Source organism: Prunus avium, chromosome 1 (genome assembly GCF_965620075.1).
Source record: "Prunus avium chromosome 1, drPruAviu1.hap1.1, whole genome shotgun sequence".
In the NCBI taxonomy this organism is placed as follows: Eukaryota; Viridiplantae; Streptophyta; class Magnoliopsida; order Rosales; family Rosaceae; genus Prunus; species Prunus avium.
In genome coordinates, this window is record NC_142284.1 from 19,373,777 (window position 1) to 19,381,599 (window position 7,823).

Sequence of the window (7,823 nt, forward strand, 5' to 3'; positions counted from 1 at the left end):
TGAGTTTATACGTTGTTTACCCAGTTAAGTTCAAAGGTTGCTCTTACATCTTTGTATGCTACTCAAACGCTACAACTATTTAACTAAATTAGGTTTTTAGGTGCAATTGAATGTACTAGGGATCTTTCTGACGTTAATTGTAAGAAGTGCCTAAATGTTGCCATAAGTGAACTTCTAGTTCAGAGTTATGGATTTAGAGGTGGATGCGTTATTTATGGGAGTTGTTATGTTAGATTTGAATCGTACCACTTTTATTAGCATTCTTTTGTTTCCTAAAATGGATTCTTGGAAAAGGTCATTCCTAAGCTCATTCAAGGATATGGGATTTAATGACTCCCGTCGTAGTGTTTGGGAATAATGGGTAAGGTAACCAAAAATAGTTTTTAGGCTTGTTCCCTCGTTTGGTGTGTACAATAGTTTTTAGGCCACACAAAATGTGTACTATGAAAACATGCCACTAACAATGCGCATTTATTACAACTCCGCGCCTGCGATAGGCTTTTTAAAAAAAAATTAAAATTTATTTTAGAATTAAAAAAAGATAATGGGTAATTGTGTTCCATTAAACTTTAATATATTATTTTTGACAACGAGAGCTAAACTACATATAAAGTAACTTGTAATAATCAAACATTCAAGTTTATTCTGTAGGAAACATAAGGGCACCCTTACTATATAGAAAGTCTGAACATACGCATCCCCCAACCGGTTCCTCCTAAATGTTGGGGTAATTACACAGAAGAATGTTTGAAATAGTTCATAAATAAAATGCTGGAATAGGGCTTCAAATTCCAGATATTGAATTAGTCTGACAGTGAATCAAGAACCACATGCGAATCAAGAATAAAAGGAACTTTCAACCCAAAAAAAAATCCAACAGAAGCATTCATGTAATATAATTTGTTCATGTATTCCAATAATTGTTTCGTTGAATTGATGCATCACGTAAATTAAAGACCAACAGAATCAAGCTTCTTCTACATCAGGTAAATTGGTAATGGCTGCAATCTTCATAATGAGGTTCAATGGCTACAACTTTCATCATATAGCTAAAACAACTAGCTGCTGCTGCTGCACACACCGTCTTTTAAAGTTCAAAATTAATTACATATACCAAAGTCTGTTTTATGAAAAGATTGCTCAAATGTAATCTTGTAAGTAGGAAATTGTAACTCATTAGTCATCAACAAAGCAACATTTAACTACCATCTTGGCTGAAATCAGTACTAAAATTAAAGCAGTCAACGAACCCAAATTAGAGAAACTGTGATTATTACTTTATATCTTGTGCTGTGGAACCATACATGTATTAAAAAAATAATCAACTACCCGACCATCATGGATTCATACATTTCAAATTCACCATTTACAGACCAAAACAAAATATATAGAAATCATATCGGCAGCATTTCAAATTTCAGAAAAGTTTTTTTTTTTAAAAAAAAAACAGTCCCACAATGCAAGAGGGAAGAAAACTCCAAATCAGATTTCTTCAATTTTAATAAGATCTATGAACAGTTACCATGTGAAATATATGGCAACTCAATACTTTTTCTAAAACTAGAGGCCACCTTAGGCAAAAAGGAAGAGGACGATTTCACCTTCAATAAGATTTGACTGAACTACTCTAGTAGAAGAAAATGCTGAATCATATAAGTTCAGATATTAGAATTATCATTTTCAGACCACGCATGTTAAATCTCTCTTGTTGCTTAGATTGTTGCATCTTTATGATAACATCTTAAAAGGATTCCACAGAAAAAAAAGAAAAAGAAAAAGAAAGAAAACAACGCATGAATGCCCAATTTCAACTTGTACTCTTTCAATGGAACAAAACATACCACATTCAAATACCTGCTATATCCAGGTCTTGGATCATTGGAGAGTGTTAATACCCCGGCGAATCCATCCAAGCAATTTCCAACAGCATATCAATGTTCTCTCCAAAGATTCGATACCTCCCTTCACTATATGCAATTACCTGTGTGTTCCCACACTGACATACAACACAACAGGATCATATGCACCTGTCACAATCCTTCCCATCTCAATATGTGCACTGCAATGATTAACTGCAACATTGGGCTTCTTCCAAAGCTGTGAAAGAACCCTAACAACAATGGCAGCAACTTGTAATGGTGCTCCCATGCCAGGACCCTTGGTGTAACAAAGGCAATCAATTTCCTCGGGCGTTATTTGGGCAGTTTCCAAAGCAGATTTTATCAGCAGGAGAACGTGTTGGAGATGGTGCTGTGCAGTTTAGCGGGAACGAACCCTTGGCCGCGAGGGGTAATGTATGTGTTGCGTGAGTTTGACAAAATTGTAACCCCAACACCAATCTTGTTGGCTGAACCCTCAAACCCTAGAGCTATCATCTTCTTCATTCTTGTAGAAGGCACACTCTGTGAATCAAAAGGAAATTCAAACAAAGTCCAAAATGTTCGACTCACATATACTTTTTATGAACCTTGTCTGCAATATATTCCGGGTGGCTTAATTTCCATGGAACTGGCAAAGTTTGATCAGCGGATACGATTCAAATGGGCAAAAGGCTCAGGATCAGCTTTGGGAGCTGGTTTAACCTCCTTAGGGTCCCCAAAAACATTCCATAACTTCAGTGTTTCATGAGCTGCTGATGCTACTGTGCAACCATTTGGGCTCTGAGCCATAGAAAGGACTGTAGAAGTATGACCAGTGAGTTCTGCAATTCTAAACATTGATGGGTATTTCCAAAGAGTAAGCTGATTCTGAGTAAACCCATGTGCGCTAAGCAGCTCTCGTTCATTCATATTCCACAGCAAAGCACAAACCTGAGAGCCAGTGTCAACAGAGTTCAGGCATGCACCTGTGTGAGTGTTCCAGAACTTTATGCACCGATCATCATTCCCGCCTCCACCAGAAGCTAGCAAATTTCTCTGGAAAGGACACCAAGCAAGGGCTTTTACAGCAGCTGTATGATCTTGGAGCCTGTGAAGCCACTGTGTTCGTGAATATGATCTGTTGTCCCATATATGGAGTAGGTTATCATTTCCTCCACTTGCTAATTGCTGGCCTGAAGCCGACCATTTAAGCCCACAAACCTCTTGCTCATGTCCTCTGTATGTCTCAACAACAATGTGTGATCCAATTCTTACATCATTGTTAACGATGCGGCCATCCATTCCTCCAGTTGTAAGAATGTGATTGTTCCATGCCAGTGAGCCTACTCGCGATCGGTGGCAACCTCTCAAGGTTATCACATGAGAACTGGCCGTTGTATCCCATAGCTCTACTTCGGAATTGTTCAGTCCAATGGCAATCTGGCGTCCATCAATAGCCCAATTGATGCTGGTAACAGGTCCCCTTTCATCCTCAAATGTGGCCAGTTCCCAAGTAGAATCATCGGTAGCATCCCACAAATAAACTGTGTTTGCAAGAGCTATTGCAAGAACATTGGAGCTTCCCCAATCCAACAAATTAAGGTAGTAATCATCCATAAGGTCGGGAGCATCAAGTGTTCTGTCTGCACTTTGAGAAATATATCTTCTTTGTGCCTTAGGGGGGTTTGATTCTGTATGTTTATCCGAAGAGAAGTTGCTTGGGAAGAGCTCTACACGGGGAGGAGTCTTATTCTTGAAAGCAAGAATTCTACTGCGGTTCATGTTCATGGCCTCAGCCAACAGCTTCCGATAGCCTTCTCCATATCTAGGTGGGTTTGCCTTACCTTTCCTAGTACTACTACCTTGATGAGTAAGCATGTAAAATGCATAATCAAAGTCCATGGCGGACCGGTTTGGTATGAACCGGTCCCAATTTTCTCGGGAATTCCTTTTCTGAAGAAGCTGTTGTTCAAGAGGGCACCACCTAGACTGTGACCTCAAGGTACTCATTGTTATGTTTGCAAATTTGAAACCCAAAAATTAAAAATTAAAAAACAGAGAATATGAGACACACAGATAAATAAACAGGGAGAGAGAGCAGTCAAAAATCAGTATAGTTGAAGCAGATTTTCCTTTAGAACAACCAAAATCCTAAGATCCTGTAGAAACCCTAAGAAATCAAACTTGAAAAAAAACAGAGAATATGAGAGACACAGATAATAAGCAGTCGAAAATCAGTATAATTGAAGCACAACCAAAAGCATATACAAATTTCAAATCCAACTAAGCTCCCGTAGAAACCCTAAATGAAATAAAATTTAACTAAAGACAATAGAAACGCAGACAGGGCTCAGATCTTGTCAATTCAAAATTTTTGCAGAAAAATATACACACAAAAAAACTGAGTTTAACTAACCGAATTATCGATACGACGGGACCTAAATTGCCTCCGAACAAAGCATTGAGCTGAGGCTTTCGATTGGTTTCTTCGCCTGCCCACACTCACCGATGCTCAATCAATTCCACCTCAATTGTTAGCCCAAAGCGGAATCGTATACGTATTCTCAGAAAATTGAACTAATCGAAGAAAATTGAACTCGGGTTTGAAAAGAGGTATATATACGTATGTCTGACGCGTAGACTACGCGTGGAATACGAGTGGAATACGCGTATCCCACTCGTGAAATACGCGTACTTCACGAGTGAAATACGTGTATTTCAGGAGTGAAATACGCGTACTCGACGCGTATTCTCTCTCTCTCTCTCTCTCTCTCCCCTAGATGAGTTGTGCTATTTGATTACAGGTTGAAAGAAAAATGGTTAGAAAACAAGATGCAGACTTACTATCTGGGTCGCTGATTTTCTTTCTGGTTAAATTTTTTCTTTCTGAACATCGTCACTGCACATGCCATGCCTTTGATTATTTCTTCATTCCTGATCCTGAAATTAGTATTTTATCAATGCTTCATTCCTGATCCTGAAATTAGTATTTTATCATTGTTGGTGAGTGGAATTAGATCGTATGAATGCTTAAACTGTTGAAATAATAAAAGGCTAAAAAAAAAAGATTTTCTATTATTTCAATAAAACCCAATTAATCTAGTTAGTTTCACATTTTAAGCTTCAAAACAATAAATTAAAATCTCAATTGAATATAACTCCTGTAGGTATTTTGAAATACAAATGGATGCTCGTACATAACGTAATGAGAAAAATGAAATTTTGAGATGAAAAAACCCGGACTCGTTGCACAAAGTTTCTTGTATAGACCTAGAATCGATTAGGAGAAGACATTCAGAGCTCCATTTGGGAAGAGTTTACTGATCTAATTTTGGTGAATTTGATAATATGTCTGTGATTAATTTTCACTTAAATAATTGTAGTAAGAATACAATACCTATCATCAGTTGCAAACAACCTTCCACCCCGTTGAGAGCACATACTTCTCATCGTCTCTTGCAAGCGTTCGTTGCAACCTACACCGCCAACTATAAGGACATCTTTCTTGTCACAATGTGCCTTTGCACGCTCCGTTATCTCCACGAGCATTGCTAACACATTTTCCTGAACCAAATTAATAAAATTAAATAAATCATGAAGTAGTCCATCATTACAGAAATCATTCTTCCTCTTTTGCTTGCAGAGAGTTTATTAAATTGGAAATTCTTTGTCGCTCTTTTTTCCTGATAAGTCCCATTTGCTAAAACCCATTTTCCCATCAAAATAGCTTTGATTCCAAAGTTTACCTGGAGTGAGTAGCATAGATCAGCAGGGGTGCACTCGCTATTCTTGAGCTTCCCCACAGCAGTGGCTTCAGTGAATTGAACCTTTGTGAGATTTTCTTTGTAAATTACGGGGTTGTGATTTGAGCTTATTGTTTCACAAATGTATCTAAGGTTACTCTCAAACTTGTTTGTAACCTTGTGGGTTGGTTTTGAATAAAGTATTTCAACTTAAATATTTTTATTTTTCTACTGTCAATAAAACTCTAATCCAACCCCCTTTTAGGGTTTAGGGTTTAGGATTTAGGGTTCAGGGTTTAGGCCCCTTTTTATAAAAAAAAAAGGGCTTAATGTGTTTCGAGAATACTTGGGAGTATGACGCACTGGCGATTGGGCATTGTATTCTCGAGATTCTCGATGCACGTGCCATTGTCACGTGATTGGGTTTTCAGGGTGTGACATGTAAGGTGGAAACCGAACTGGACCGGACCACGCCCACCTCTAGTTTAGTCTATTTTGGTATTATTTAAAAAATTAAAAAAAAAAAAGCATCAGCGACATCATAATTGTGTGTGTGTGAGAAATCCCCCTCCCTTGTAATAAAATAAAAAAAATAAAAGGCAAACTGTACTTTACAAAAGTTTATTTTCCCTATATTATGTTTCTTCTACCCGCATTAAATTTCAGAAAATAATTACCATTATTTTTAATATTTAATATTTATTTTATAAATCAGTCTATCATTAATTAAAAAAACTGTAAAAATTAACAACTAAAAAAAATATTATTAGATAAGCCAGTAAATTATTTTCTTTCGGTTACAGGGTTGAGAAAATATTTATTAAACCATTAAACTACATGAGATGGTAGATCCTAGCTAGCTAGAAATAATACCAAACAAAAAAAGAAGAAAAAAAAATATAATAGTGGCTCTAAGAACTCCAGTAAACTATAATGCATTCCATAAACCAACTCAGACTGAGAACTCATTATTTTATAACTTAAATATTTTTCTCAAAAACACCTCATCAGAGTAAAAAGCTAAACATGACTTTGATCGAAGTATAGAAAAAAACAATAGCCTGCATTTGGGCAAGGGTCATTTGAGGGTTCTTTTTGTAGAGCGCAGCAGCTTCATAGATAACATAAGCTAAACCATTTGGCTTAACCAAGTCAGTCAGACAGTTTAGGTCTTTTAAGTTCCCACTCGCAGTAAACAACGCGGGCTTGTTTTTTGTTTTTCTCTCAAATTCTTTCATCAAACTAAGAAATCTCTTCAGGTCACTATGAAGAAGGTCTAGCATCAGCATCAGCTTCAGCATTGAAGCTACCAAATTCTTCAATTCAATGATCGAATTACAGGCCGCATCTGTCCATTTACTCATAAGCTCCGTTGCTTTCGCTATAGTGTCGTCAATAACGCACTTAGATTTCACAAGGGCTTCTTTGAATTCCTCCGAAAAATTGTCGAAAAACCGCCGTGCTACGTTGAGAAGCTCTGTTGCCTTGTTTGACAAATACTGAAGAAAATCCTTGATTTTGGATGCAATCCATTGAGAAGCTTCACCAATTTTCTCCATGACTACGCCTCCAATCTTCGCCATAGAAAATATGTCGTATTTTATTTGAAGTACTTTGTGATCTTACTTGAGAAATAAGTAATGTGCCCTTTGTATATATACAAGTCTTAGTGGGCATGACTTAGTGTGGAAGCATCTATATACAAGTCTTAGTGGGAAGCATCTATTAATTGTCCCTATTTACTGTTATTCGGTTAAGCACATAGCCAATGAATAAAAGCATCGCGAATAAATTAATCTTACCTGATCAATAATATATTGTCTTTTCATTTTATTTAGAATCTGCTTTTGTTGGGTACCAGTCGAAGAATTTGGAGGGTGCTGGAGGTGAATAAATTCCCCATTGTGGGCGATTTATCCCAGATCAAAAGTGAGATTATCAATTCTTTTTCTTTGCATTTTGGTAGTGAATGTCGCGATAATTATATAATTAGTAGAGAATTAGGACAAAGTCTAACTTACCTCATTTATCTTTCTGTAATTATTCTTAAAACTTTGAATTTCAACTTGGTTTCGGAGCGCGTACGATCCCATCTCTTGGAAACCTTCGAACGTCTGGTGTTGAACACCATGTACACTACCCAAAAACTAGGCTAAATAGCACGGTGCAGCCACTTTAAAGTAGACAACTGATGCACAAATGCCTTGAGTGGTTCAGACAA

The 7,823-nt window shown here is 37.1% G+C and overlaps 2 pseudogenes across 2 annotated transcripts; both read right to left on the minus strand.

Moving 5' to 3' along the window:
* Positions 1-1,703: 1,703 nt before the first annotated feature.
* On the minus strand, positions 1,704-2,384 carry LOC110772969 (uncharacterized; annotated as a pseudogene).
* Positions 2,119-4,549, minus strand: LOC110772968 (cell division cycle 20.2, cofactor of APC complex pseudogene; annotated as a pseudogene). 2 transcript variants are annotated; one of them, XR_015833073.1, is made up of 2 exons: positions 4,276-4,547; positions 2,120-3,848 (listed from the first exon to the last, which is right to left on the minus strand). The product of XR_015833073.1 is annotated as a cell division cycle 20.2, cofactor of APC complex pseudogene, transcript variant X2 (transcript). The 2 variants fall into 2 exon arrangements; XR_015833072.1 differs by having other exon boundaries at positions 2,119-4,549.
* Between the last annotated feature and the right edge of the window lie 3,274 nt (positions 4,550-7,823).